This window comes from Narcine bancroftii, chromosome 3 (genome assembly GCF_036971445.1).
Source record: "Narcine bancroftii isolate sNarBan1 chromosome 3, sNarBan1.hap1, whole genome shotgun sequence".
In the NCBI taxonomy this organism is placed as follows: Eukaryota; Metazoa; Chordata; class Chondrichthyes; order Torpediniformes; family Narcinidae; genus Narcine; species Narcine bancroftii.
Window position 1 is genome coordinate 278,078,477 of NC_091471.1, and position 15,229 is coordinate 278,093,705.

General features: G+C 36.5%; 1 protein-coding gene and 1 long non-coding RNA gene across 6 annotated transcripts in view; one reads left to right on the forward strand and one right to left on the reverse strand.

Moving 5' to 3' along the window:
* The window catches only part of LOC138758831 (uncharacterized), a 90,117-nt gene that overhangs the window by 29,779 nt on the left and 45,109 nt on the right, over positions 1-15,229 (reverse strand). For both annotated transcript variants that reach the window (XR_011354498.1, XR_011354497.1), the window contains exons 2-3: positions 3,262-3,401; positions 1,561-1,602 (exon numbers count right to left, since the gene is read on the reverse strand). This is a non-coding gene — a long non-coding RNA (uncharacterized lncRNA). The remainder of the gene's footprint in view (positions 1-1,560; positions 1,603-3,261; positions 3,402-15,229) is intronic.
* The window catches only part of LOC138758829 (tumor necrosis factor receptor superfamily member 13B), a 97,474-nt gene that overhangs the window by 4,335 nt on the left and 77,910 nt on the right, over positions 1-15,229 (forward strand). The window lies entirely within an intron of this gene.

Consider the following 15,229-nt stretch of genomic DNA (forward strand, 5'->3'; position numbering starts at 1 on the left):
CGGCTTCAAATCCAACACTGTCTGTAAAGTTTGTACGCTCTTCCTGTGACCTGCGTGGATTTTCCCTGGGTGGTCCAGTTACCTCCAAAACATACAGGGTTGGAAGTTAATTGGGTATAATTGGGTGGAATAGCTTTCAATGGGCGCCACGGCTTTCAAGGGCCAGAATCAGCTTCAACTGTGTTGTGATGTTTTTATTAAATTTTTATTAATTTTAAAAAGTCAAATCCTATTCTACAAGAGACTGGATAAATCAGGAAGTAACAATTAGGATATGCAAAGTTTGCATTTTGAAAGCATCTAGGTAGGAGGAGGAAGTGTAAGATTGTGGGAGGTAAGAAGTCCTACACTTTGATCCAGAAATAGAAGGAACGGTAGCAGATTGTGCCAATCTCAGCTCAGAATGTACTGAGAACAAGATTATGTATTTGGAGCTTTGAAAGGACAAGAGTGGCAAGTCAAAGAATGCATGAGTCCCATTAATGAATTATCCTCAATTTCCTAGTAAGGAGGCTACTAGGAAAAATTTGTCTAAATATGTCTAAATTTCAGGATGCAATCTAAATGAACGAATTAAAATCAAAGAAACGTGTCAATAAGTGAAGCAGGGGGAAGGATGGAAATGAAAGGAGGGGTGGTTGGCGTCCAAATCCCCTTTTAGCTTTCAGTGTGCTTTGATTTGCATGTTGGCAGCAACTGCTAAAAGAGTGGGAACATTCAATTTTTAGACATACAGCACTGTAACAGGCCAATTTGGCCCTACAAGTCCACAGCGCCCAATTTACGCCCCATTCATTCAAGTGCAACAAATTTACATTGTTACCTACCTTTGTCTGTTCTGGTTCACAACGTAACAGCATTTCAGGATAAGACTGCACTCAATTCTTTTATCCAGCTCTGGGTTCAACCTTGACCTTTCCACTCCTGTTCGCATGTTCTCACCAAGTCTTTGTGGATTTCCCAAGGGTTCTCCAGTTTCCTCCCACATCCCAAAGATGATCAGTTGGGTAGGTTAATTGGCCACATAATTGCCTCATGTGAGATGAAGATGAGGATGTAGGGAGTATCGAAAAATGGGATTAATGTTGGATTAGTGTAAATGGGTGTTGGATGGTCAGTATGACCAGTGGTTCAAAGGCCAGTTCCCATGCTGTACCTTACGATGACTGTGACAAGGTGAAACGTGATACTGCTGTGAATATTACATTTCCTGGATGCATGAGGATGACTGAATATCTATTATCTATTGTTATGTATTATTTGTCTTTTTAAAAAATTCAATTCAATTTACTATTGTAATTTTCTTTACAATGTACCTGTTCAGCTGCAACAAGAATTCTGGTGCACATGTGCATTGTAAAACCCCTGGTATCTGGAACCTATGGGGATTGTTAGATGCCAGATAAGCGTCTTTTCCGGTTGCTTGACACTTACTCTTACAATGCCTAACTAATACACCTGCATTAAGAATAAACAGTTTAAAATACTAGACTGTTCTTACACTGAACAAACTTCTCTTGCATGAATATATAAACCTTAAAGCATTTTATTTTATTTAACCTTCGCGGCATCTGCAGGTTCCTCACCCTCCACGGAGCCATCCTAAAAACAAATAATAACTTCATTTTATTCAAATGCAACTTTAATCAAACAGCTACTACAAGCAAAGTATGACCAAGCAGGCTGAATATTTACTCCCATTTTCACCAAACGTTACTTCAGAGAACATTTTTTTAACAATTTTAAACATACATTTTTTTAACCTGTTGTTTTATTCTTATTTATTTTAACTTTAAATATTTATTTTCCTTAAAATTTTTGCCAGTTGCTTGAATTCCATATACCAGGAATTTTACCATGTATGACAATAAATCCATTATCACTTTACTTTTTAGATACTCAGATCACATTAATTCCAGATAAACACACAAAAAAGCCCCTTCCTTCCTCACCTAACTCAGCCTGGATTCAACACAGAGTAAAACTTACTCTGAACTCTCTTAGCCTAAGTCACATCATTAAAAGTGCAGATGAGCCTTGAGGTTGTGTGTGGCAACACCTCAAATGATTAGGGAAGCCCCTTTCCAAAAAGGTTTCAAGCTTAGTTGGACATTTTCCTTGAGGTTTCATGACAGGCCCTTGGACCTTCGATATCAACATATCATCATACACCCTTCTCCCAGTCAATCAACCTCGTGGTGCCTTGCTTTACAATGATCTGTTATCCAGATAATTCTCAACAGTCAGCCAAAGAACCATGATCTCATTCCCAGTATTTTAATAAGAAAATACCCAAAGAAATGCAGTTTTAAGATTTCCCAATTTTTTTTCTCTCTGAGCTTGGTCTCAGTAGAATCCTGGCATCTTTAATTCTTTAGTTCCCAATCCTGGGAACTCTTGGATATTTGTGAATGCTGAACTTGATCAACAGATGGCTCACTGCCTGGCATCAAACACTGCAAAGGTGTTGATGACTTCAAATGGGCAGAAAACTGGCAAGAGGGGATCCAGCTCCACAAAAGTGTCTGTGGAAATAGATTAAATCTTTAAGCAGAGGAATTACGTATCTATTGATACACAAGACAAAATTCAAGGAGCCACACAGGAGACTGCAGATGCCAGAACCTGAAGCCAAACATAATCTTCTAGAGGAACTCAGCAGGTTGAGCAGCATTGGTGGGAGAAAAAGAATGGCTGAAGTTTCAAAGTGAAACTCTTTATTGGGATTGAGGAAAGTTAGTACTGAAGCCAATGTAAAGAAGGCGGAGTGGGAGGGATGAGAAAGGATGTGGGATTAGCCAACCGAGCAGAGTGGGATGTGGCGGACAGAGGCAGGGTAAAAACACAATGTGGGGAAGTTCAGCAGGTCAAACACAGAGGCAGAGGTCTGCCAGATGCCAAAGGGAAAGAGGCGAGTTAAAAAAAAAAGGGGTCTGGTGGAGGAAGGTGGATGTAGTGATCAGAAGACAAAAGCTTCCAGTGCTGGAATCTGATAATGGTGATATAAAGGGAAACCAGATGGAACCAGAAGTAGGGAGGATGGATTGGGAAGGGTTTAAGAGACTGAGGGAGTAGATAATTCACAGGGATTTGTAGTGGTTGAATGGGATTTGATATGGAGATAGTTATAAATGTGATTGTGTTATGGTGCTATTTGCATGTTGGCATTCAACCTGCTTGATGCCAAATCAAAGATCAAAACATTTATACGAATGCAGGATAATTGAATGTCAGTTGGGCAAAGTCTGCATCAATACACACCAAATTTAGGTCACTCTTCATCAGTGGAAATCAATCAGCAATATCACTGATCAGAGCATCAGCCAAGTCCAAAATCCAGGCCCACATTCCATTCAGATGCCAGACAGACAAGGCTCCCTGCAGGATTCATCTTCACATATCTGAACAAAATTAAAATGACACAGATCATAAATTTGTAGTATTAAAAGCTTCCAATATCTCACAGGTCACTTTGTCTCTCGTTGTAAGTTACTTTCATCCAAATGCACGAGGTGCAACTTATTGAATGTCTGGAGTTGGTTACTATAATCATGTCTTATCCCAAACTATCTTGCATATTAACTGTTAAGTGTGGATTGATTTGCTTTTAACTAATGAAAGTCATTGATCTGAGTTGTATGGTTTTACATTTTTCTGTATTAATTTGTCCCAAACATTCTGTCTTAATACATTTTTGCACTGCCACAAAATTTAATCAAACTCATATTCATTTTATATGATATTCCTTTTATTTTTCAGATTCAGATTTTAAATTTATTGTCAGAGTACATGCACAACATCACATACAATCCTAAGATTATTTTTCCTGCGGGCGAAGCAGAATTACCACTTATTGGTAATGCAAAAAATACTGTACACATTGTATACATGTAAACAAAGAACTGTACACAGATAACAAATTTAAACAAACTGACTGCAATATAGATAGCATTTAAAAAATCAATAAAGTGCACAAGTAAAAGCCCTTAAATAAGTCCCTGATTGAGTTTGTCATTGAGGAGTCTGATGATGGAGAGGTAGCAACTCTTCCTGAACCTGGTGGTGCAAGTCCTGTAGCACCTGTACCTCTTTCCTGGTGGCAGCAGCGAGAACAGAGTGTGTGCTGGGTGGTTTGGATCCTCGATGATTGCTAATTTTCTCAAAAATGTAAATTAGAAATCAAAAAGGTGCCCCAGAGAAATTTTCTAGGAGCTACTACGTACCGTCAATTTGTTGAGACATAAGCAACTACCTATTATTCCCACAATCACTATGTCATAACCTTTTTTATAACTGTTCACTGAGGCCAACTCTATCAAGTGGCAACCAAACAGAAACTTTTGAAAATCTGGAGCACTTCCTTCATATAAGACAATATGACAATAAGAGATAGGAGCAGAAATAGGCCATTCAGCCCATCGAGTATGCCCACCATTTAATCATGAACAGATCCATTTTCCCACTCAGTCCCACTGCCCGGCCTTCTCCCCATAACCCTTGATCCCCTGGTTAATCAAGAACCTATCAATCTCTGTCTTAAATACACCCAATGACCTGGCCTCCACAAGCACCTGTGGCAACAAATTCCACAGATTTACCTCCCTCTGGCTGAAGAAATTCCTTGTTCTAAGCAGACCCTCTTCAATCCTGACGTTGTGTCCTCTTGTCCTAGAGTCTTCCACCATGGGAAACATTTACTCTGTCCACATCTTTCAACATTCAAATTGTTTCAATTAGATCCCATGGGCATTTACTGTATACGTCTTAATATTTTAACGTGTTTAACTTCTATTCTAACTTATATCTATGTAACTATGATCCGTGGTCCTGGAGAAATGCTATCTCATCTTTACCATGCGAGCATGGTATGAACGATAAATAAAGGTGACTTGACTTGAAGTGACAAGCAGGCAAGGTTAAAGAGAAGCAATGGATATTGTGTATTTGGATTTTCAGAAGGCCTTTGACAAGGTGCTTATCTCCCCATATCTCCTAAATTTCAACCAGTACAGGCCAAGAGTATTCAAACATAATAACCCTTTCATTCCTGGAATCATCCTTGTGAACCTCCTCTGAAACTTCTCCAATGTCAGCACATATTTTCTTAAACGAGAAGACTAAAACTGCTCATAGTACTCCAAAAAAGTCTCACCTTTACCTTACAAAGCCTCAACATCACATTCCTGTTCTTATATATTCATTTTTTAAAAAAAACTTTATTTAAAGACTTTAATCAAAATATATTAAATGACAAAGAAAAGTGAAGAACAAATGTTTATATATATCTAAAAAAATCCCACCCACCCTCCCATCCCTTCAGCCAGCTCCCTTAAGGGGACCCAAATATAAAAACAATACAGTTAATATAAAGAATATTTCAAATATTTCCAAATTCATATACTCCAAATAAGGAGACCACACTTTAACAAAAAATGAATAATTATCATGTAAATTACATGTACATTTTTCCATAATAATACTTTCTCAATTCATTATGCCAGTGTGTTATGTTAATCTCCATATTATCTTTCCAAGTACTAGTTACACATTTTCATGCTACAGACATCACTAGACGTACAAAGGCAATTTGAAATTTATCCAACCCTAGTCCTTTCAAAGAAACCATATATCCCAACAAAAAATTCGTTGGGTCTAATGGCAATTTAATGTTAAATAATTTTTACAAAACCAATCTAATTCCTTCCCAAAATGGTTGTATTTTAACACAAGACCAGACAGCATGTAAAAAAGTTCCAATACATAATCCACATCTAGAACAAGAATCCAAATTACTAAACCCATATTTTTTAAATTTCTCTGGAGCCAAATATAACTGATGCAAAAAATTATAATTAACCATTCCATATCGTACATTTGTCACTTTGGTTACACTATCATGGCACATAGCCTCCCAATTATTTTCAGGAAAAATATAAGTTAAATCACTTTCCCATTTAAGTCTAGATTTCTCCAAATCCAGTTTATCCCAATACGGTTTATCCATCGCATCTTGTAACAATTGGTACATACCCAAAATATAACCTTTCTTAGGTACAGAAGAAATCAAAGATTCAAATTTCGTCAACATGGATAAATTAATCTCTTTACCATAATTATCTTTTATCAAAGCTCTAAGATGATAATACACAAATAAAGAGTTTACAGATATATCAAATTTCTCCCTCAGTCGGTTAAAGGGAAGAAACTGGCCTTCTTCAAAACAGTCCTGAACTATCTTAATACCCTTAGAATTCCATCTCTTTAAATGATTATTAAACATTGAAAAAGGAAGAAGCTGATTATGATATAATGGGGTTTGGATCGATAATTTACCCTTTGATCCTAAAACCATATTTAGTTTAACCCATATCCTTAACAAATGTTTTAGTACCGACATATTACATTCCCATAATAAATTCCCATTCCACTTAAATATAAATTGGTGTATCTCATCTTCAGATATACGAGCCATTTCTACCTTTGCCCAACTCAGAGGTTGGTCCATATCCATCAATCTACTAACAAATTTCAACTGAGCTGCTTCATAATAATTTTGAAAATGAGGTAAATGTAATCCACTTAATGCATATTTCCATGTAAGTTTATGCAAAGCTCCTCATGCTAATTTTCCCTTCCATAAAAACTCACACTACTCTATTCAGATCCCCAAAAAAACCCTTTGAAATTAAACATGCTATCGACTGAAACAAATATTGAATTCAAGGAAAAATATTCATTTTAATGCAATTTACTTGACCAATTAATGTTAATGGCAGATCTTTCCTTTTAGTAAAATCCATTTTAATCCTTTTTAATAAAGGAACATAATTTAATTTATACAAAGATTGATAATCTGCATTTACTACCATCCCTAAATATTTAATTCTATCTGACCACTTTAATTTTATAATACTTTTATATTCTGAATAATTACCATCCCCAACTGGCAGTATTTCACTCTTATCCCAATTTACTTTATATCCAGACAACTCCCCAAATTTTAACAAACAATCTTGTAAATATTTCAAAGATTGTTCTGGTTCTGTCAAATAAACCAACACATAATCTGCAAACAAATTAATCTGATATTCATCATCCACAATTTTCATTCTTTTAATCTTATTGTTCTGTCGTATTGTCTGAGCTAACGGTTTGATAGCCAATGCAAATAATGCTGGTGACAATGGACAACCTTGTCGAGTCGATTGCATTAATTTAAATGGTAATGAAATTTGACCATTTGTCACCACCCTAGCAATTGGATTTGTATATAAAGCCTTAACCCAACCAATAAAATAAGGGTCAAAATTAAACTTATCTAACACCTTAAATAAAAAATTCCACTCAACCCTATCAAAGGCTTTTTCCGCATCCAGTGCAACCATCATTCTATTTTTAATAAAACCTGTTTGATCTGTATGTATTGACTGAGGTAAATATTTGGCAAGTCTATTTACTAACACCTTTGCTATAGTTTTATAATATATATTTAATAAGGAAATAGGCCTATATGAAGACACTTTCAATGGGTCCCTATCTTTCTTAGGAATCATAGCACTCGAACAAGATTCTAGTAACAATTGCTCCTCAGTTACTTGCTGCAATACATCTCCAAATAGAGAAGATAAATCTTAATAAAATACTTTATAGAATTCAACTGAGTATCCATAATCTCCTGGCGACTTTCCATCGGCATCTCCTGTATAGCCTCTTTAATCTAAAAATCTGTGAATGAAGCTTCCAATTATTTAACCTCTTCCTCCCCCAAAACAGATAAATTTAATTTAGATAAATAAGATTCAATAGAACCAGCATCCTGCTTTCCCTCAGAAGTATATAATTTATGGTAAAATGAATAAAACTGATCATTAATTTCCTGAGGTTTATAGGTAACTGTTGAATTCTTTTTCACAGCATTAATAGTTCGGATGTCTGTTCTGTTTTTAACTGCCAAGCTAGTACCTTATGAGCTCTCTCACCCAATTCATAATAATGTTGCTTAAATCGATAAATTAAACGCTCATACTGATAAGTTTGTAACTTAATTTCAACTTCGTTAAAGCAGGTTTTTTTTTAATCTTCTGTAACATCTTTCTGAAATTCCTTTTCCAACTCAGTAATTTGTTTCTCCAATGTTAAACTTTCCACCACATATTGCTTTTTAACTTTCGTAGCATAGCTAATAATTTGCCCTCGTAAATATGCTTTCAAAGCATCCCGCAGTATAAAATTACAATGTACTGAATTGACATTCTCAGCCAGAAACAAATTAATCTGCTCCTTAATAAAAGTAATAAACTCTGGTTTCTTCAATAACATTGTACTGAACCTCCATCTATAAGACAATTGCACCACTTCTGGACTTACACAGGAGAAAAATAATATGCAATGGTCCAATATAACCCGACTTTTATATTCAACCTGTAGTGTTCTACCCTGTAAATGCGCCGAAACCAAGAAAAAGTTTATTCTAGAAAATGAATCATGTCCGGATGAATGAAAAGTCTTTCTCTGTAGGGTTTACTCTCCTCCAAACATCAACCAAATTCAGATCTTTCATCAAAGCTCCTATTTGTATCGCCACCTTTGATTTCCTTATACTTTTTGGAGATCTATCCAATAAAGGATCCAAAACACAGTTAAAATCTCCCCCAACCAGAATATTATTATTGGCCTGATTTAACAATAAAGAAGTCATGGTTCAGCAAAAATTTTACAGTTAACCATCAAAACCCTCCCAGCATTTCCCTCAGATGATTCCAATTCAAACGGTAATTTCTTATGAACTAAAATTGCTACTCCCCGCGCCTTAGATTTAAAAGAAGAAGAAAACAGATGCCCAACCCACTCTCTCTTCAATTTCAAATGATCTTTTTTAGTCAAGAGTGTTTCTTGCAAAAAAGCAGTATCAATTTTTATTTTTCTTATATAAGCCAAAACTCGTTTTTGCTTAATTGGGTTATTCAAACCCTGGACATTAAAGGTTGCAAAATTCAAATTAGACATTTCTTAATCTAATAATATATTCCACTTTTGTAAAATAATGCTCCCCTTAATATTCTAATCCCCCTATATAAAAATTCCAAAGTAAAGAAAAATAAATCCCAAAACAAACTACTAAAAAGTAGTAGCCCCATAAAAATTTGGGTGTGGTAAAACCCACTTGTGGCAGGTGACTAAAGGTCTCAGTGTCTCCCACCCCCCCCCCCCACCCAGTCAGACTTTCACAAAGTACTTAGACAAAAGCATTCAACCCAGTGATTCCAGTCCCAGTGATTGTTCCAGGTCCTCAATATTAAGAAGACTTTGCATCAATTAAACTTTTTTCCCATTCTTTCCCTGTTTTCCATTCTTCCCATTTCCATTGCCATTTACCCTCCTCTTAGGTGACGATAGTGGCGACTGTCCATTTCCTCATAAATCTGGCAATGAATTAGCAAAGATTAATGCATCATGGTAATTTTCAAAAAATTGAGATTGGAAATTCCCATAAAAAACTTTCAATACTGACAGATAATGAAAGGCAAATTTATATCCCTTTCACCACAATACTTCTTTAGTTGAATTAAATTTTCGGGGCCTTCTAATAATTTATTGACTCAAATCTGCATAAAAAAACACCCTGTTATTTTGAACCATCATTGGAGCCTGATTTTGCTCTGCCTTCTGCACCATCATTCGCAACATAATTTCTCTATCCTGATATTTCAAACAGCGAATCAGAACTGCTCGTGGTGATTGGCCTGGAAACATTTTTATCCTTAATGCTCTGTGTGCCCAATCTAACTCCAGACCATCCGGAAAGAATTCCTTGCCCAACACCTCAGGAATCCATTTCTTAAAAATTTTTTACCAGATCAGAACTTTCTATATCTTCTGGAAGACCTACTATTTTTATATTATTTCTTCGACTTTGATTTTCTAATGAATCAATCTTCTTCAATAATTCCTTCTTCTGAATCCCCCAATCCACGAAAGAATCCTCCACTTTTTCCATTTTTTCTCCATTACGCTCCACTTGATTCTTTTAAATTATCTTGTACAGTATCCACTGATTTTTAAATGATCTTGTACAGTATCCACTGATTTTATGCATCTACTAATATCACTTTTAACTACAGTAATATCTTGCTTCATAAAAGTCATTTCTTCACACATAGTATTCATTTTGGTTTTCACTTCCATAAATCCTGAGTAGACATCTGCATTGACATTTTTTCCATTTGATGAGCAATCCCTTCCAAGATTGTAAACACAGAATCCAGTCCAGGTACCATCACCTCTCTTTGAGGCCTACCTTTTCTGATGTCAGTCCCCATTTCTTCCTGTGTAAATTCCAGTAAAGTTGAGCTTTCTTTCTCCTCAAACGCAGTAGGTCCTCTTCCGGTGCGGCTGCGAGTTTGGACACCCGACAACAGCGCGCCGACCTTGTCAGCCCACCGTCGCCCAGCCTACACCTTATCCAATAATTCACTGACCCATGATGCACCGCGCATGCCCAGCAGAACCACCGACCGCACAGCTGCATCTTCCGACACTACACTGCACACCCCCGGACTACCAGGCAATGTTGCGGGCTCGCAGGTTTGTCCTCGTTTGGCCGATCCACCCGTGTGTCCGGACTCATGGTTGCATGAATCAGAACCAGCTGAGCTCATTGCTGAACCAGCGCCATCTTGTGGATGCGCGATCAGAGCCGGCGTAATACTTAACCGAGCAGGAGTCCTCTAAGGCTTGGGGCTCCAGTCAACGACTCTGTGGCTTCAACTTGATAGGTAGGCCTCAATTCTTCAACACTTTTGTCAGGTAGTTTCTTTTGCAATTGAGCTTTTGATTTTTTTCACATCTGCAGCCATTTCAATCCTTCACTATTCCAAAATCTGTAGATACTATTTTTAACCATTTTTACAAGTTTTAAAGTCGGGTATTTAGAAGTCTAACTGGGGGAAGGTGGAACCACACTTCTTCCCTCTACGCCATCTTGCCACGCACCCATCTTCTTGTATATTCCTCTTGAAATGAATGCCATCATTGCATTTACCATCTTCATTACCAACATGCACAAGCACTCCCAGGTCCCTTTTCATCAGGATATTTTCTATTTTCTTCCCTTTTAAAAAATAGACTACCGATTTATTTTTTTCTACTTAAGTGTATGTCTACACTTTCCGACATTCTATTTAATTTGCCACTTCTCTACCTATTCTTCTAATCTGTCTAAGTCCTTCTGCAGTCTTACTGTTTCCTCTACACTACCTGCTCTTCTACTTACCTTCGTATCATCAGCAAACTTGGCCACATAATCCAAATCATTAATATACAACATAAAAAGAAGTGCCCCACCACAGATCTCTGTGGAGCATCACTGTAAACTGGCAGCCAACCAGATAATGATCCCTGTCTTCCAACTCTCTGCTTCCTGCCAATGTTCTACCCATGCTGGATGTTTCCTGTTATACGCTGGGCTGATGGGCTCTTATCTTGTTAAGTGCCTCATGTGCAGCACCTGTGTATGGTAAAAGTTTATTTTGAAATAAAGGGGTCTTAACTGAAACTTTTCCTTCTGTACCAAACTGTTCATTTTTATTGATCCATAACTCAAGCAAATGCTTCAACTACAATTATGATTCAACTATGAAGTTAAATTATAACTATGAATTCCATCGGTAAATAAGTTGATCCATCCTTTTTTCACCATTCTGAGCTAATTCAATTGTTGCCCAAATCAAAGGAGTATCCACTTGGAACATTCTATTTATAAATTTTAATTGAGTCGACTTATAATAATATTGAAAATTAGGTATTTGTAAACCACCCAATACATATTTCCATGTTAATTTTTGTAATGAAACTCTCAGCATTTTATCTTTCCACAAAAACTTTCTTATCAAAGAATTAATATCCTTTAAAAATTTATAAAGTACGTTACATGGAAGAGATTGAAACAAATACTGAACTCCAGGAAATATATTCATCTTTATTGTTCACCCTTCCTATTAATGTTATAGGTAAATCTTTCCATCTATTTAAATCATCTTTAATTTTAGCCAATAATGGTAAATAATTCAACGCAGATAAAACAGGCCATATAAACTTCACAATCTGTCTACACGACGAATAGTCCATCTACGCCAAAGGCATAATTTCACTCTTCTCCCAATTAACATAACCAGATAATACCCCATACTGTTGCAAATGCTCATGTAAAGTCACCAAAGATTGTAAAGGATGAGTTAAATATATCAACACATCATCTGCAAACAAATTTATTTTATATTCATTAGAATTCACTTTAATCCCTGTAATCACATTATCTTGCCTAATCATCTGTGCCAAAGGTTCAATAACCAATGCAAACAGGGCTGATGACAGAGGACAACCCTGTCTAGTTAATCTAGTTAACGTAAAAGATAAAGATATCTGTCCATTTGTCACTACTCTCGCTGTAGGGTTTTTATATAAGGCTTTAACCCAAACAATAAAAAGAGGCCTAAATTTAAACTTTTCCAAAACCTTGAACAAAAATCCCCATTCAACTCTATCAAACGCCTTTTCAGCACCCAAAGAAATTACCATCAGTAGGTTGGGTTGCTGCCATGAAGTATTGATTAAAGAAATCAACTTTACTATATTATCTGTTGAATAATGGTTCTTAATAAAGCCTACCTGATCTTTATGGATTATATCAGGTAAGTATTTTGCAAATCTATTGGCCAAGACCTTGGCGACTATCTTTTAATCTACATTTAACAAGAAATAGGTCTATATGATCCCACATTGAAGGAATCACAGTAATAACTGTTTTAGAAAAACAATCTGGTAAAGAACCAACATTAGCCATTTGATCCAGAACATCCATCAACAAAGAAACTAAAGAATCTTGAAATTCCTTATAAAATTCAGAAATAAACCCATCATCACCAGGGGATAGTTTGAAGTACTTCCGTAAATTCACTAACAGTAATACCAAAAAAGTATTTTACATCCCTATCATTTAAAGTAGGTAATGTTAAACCAGCTAAAAAGTCATCAATGGCTACCTCATCCTGTCCTACCTCAGATGTGTACAACTTTTCATAGAACCTCCAAAATTCATCATTGATTTCCTGAGGTGTATGTAATTTTCAATTGATATCTAATAGGATTTATTGTCCGAGATATTTGTTCTATTTTCAACTGCCATGCTAAAACTTTATGCGGTCTCTCCCCTAATTCTTAATACCTTTGTTTAGTCCTCTGTATAAGCTTTTCAAATTTATAAGTCTGCAATGAATTATATTGCAATTTTAAGTTTACCAACCATATTTTTTTTACCCTCTGCTGAAACACGCTGTAAATCTTTCTCCAAAACTTCAATCTCCTTCTCCAATTTATCAACCTCAGCCATTCTCCACTTCTTAACTTTAGCCATATAACTAATAATTTGCTCCTGTAAATAAGCTTTCAAAGCATCCCATAAGACAACTGAACTCACATTTATCTTCAAAATACTTTGAATATGATCCTGTATAAACTTACAAAGTTCCAGGTCTTTGAGTAAGAAAGTATGAAAATGCCACCTATCCATATTCTCCATCCTTTCCGATGCATTACAAGTAATTAATAGCAAAGCATGATCAAAGTCCTTGATTTATATACAACTTCCATAGATCATTACCAATGCCTCCACAATCTCCACCGCTACATCATTCAGAAACAGAGGGTGCAATCTATCTTGTCCAGGAGACTTTTCCACCCTTGGACAATTCTTCCAAATAGTAACAGCATTCACTTCCCTTCCCTGATGTTCTTTGACATCCCGCCCACTACTATTGTCTTCCACAGTGAATGCTGATGCAAAAAAAATTCATTTAATTCCTCTGCCATCTCCTTGTCTCCCATTATTATTTCACCAGTGCCAGGGGTCTAAGTTATAGGGAAAGGTTAAATAAGCTAGGTCTTTATTCTTAGAAGTGTAGAAGGTTGAGAGGGGATTTGATTGAGGTATTTAAAATAATTAGGGGTATAGATAGAATTGATATGGAGAGGCTTTTTTCTTTAAGAAAGAGGGAGATACAAATGAGAATAAATGAGTTGAGAGTTAGGGGGCAAAAGTTTAGAGGAAACATGATGGGGGACTTCTTTACTCAGAGAGTGATGGGTGTGTGGAACGAGCTCCCTGACAAAGTGGTGGAGGCAGGCTCATTATTAGCATTTAAGGAGAAGTTGGATAATTATATGGATGGGAAAGGAATGGAGGGTTACAGGTTGAGGGAGGTCAGTGGGGTTAGGTGGGAGAAAGTGTTCGGCATGGATTAGAAGGGCCAAGTTGGCCTGTTTCTGTGCTGTAATTGCTATATGATTCAGAAGTCCTATATTTTCCAGAAGTCCTATATACTGTATCAACTTGTACCTCTCTTTTACTCTTTATACACAAAGTTTTTTTGGATCCTCTTCAATGTTATTTTCTCGCCTACTTTCATATTTAACCTTTTCCCTGCTCATGACATTTTTTAGATACCTTCTGCAAGTTTTGAAAAAAATTCCCAATCCTCCATCTTGCCACCAATTTTTGCTTCCATGCCTTCATATTGGTTTTAACTTTCCTTGTAGCCACAGCTGTGCCATTTTTCTATTTGAATATTTCTTTTTTGGCCTGCATTTATCCTGCACTTTCCTGGTTTCTTGTAGAAACTCCACCCATTGCTGCTCTGCCGCCTTCCCTACTAGTGCCCCCTTCCAATCGACTTTAGCCAGTTCCTCTCTCATGCCGCTGGAATTCCTTCACTTGTTTCACTGAAATACTGACATTACTGATGTGGATTCTCCCTGTTAAATCTCAAATTGAACTCAATCATATTGTGATCACTGCCCGATAATGGTTCCTTATAGCTCTATAATCACCTCGGATGCATGACACAACACCCAATCCAGTATCGCGGATCTCCTAGTGGGCCCATCAACAAGCTGCTCTAAGAAGCCATCTCATAGGCATTCAACAAATTCTCTCTTTTGCAATCCAGTCCTATCCTGGTTTTCCCAATCTATTTGCATGATAAAATCTCCCATGACCACCAATAACATTACCTTTCCTATTTGCTGTTGCAATTTGTTGTCTACTTCCTGGCTACTGTTTGGAGGTCTGTATATAAATGCCAACTGCGTCTTTTTACCCTTGCCATTTCTTAACTCATCCCACAATAATTCATTATCTCCTGATTCAATGTCACCTCTTTCTAACGATTTAATG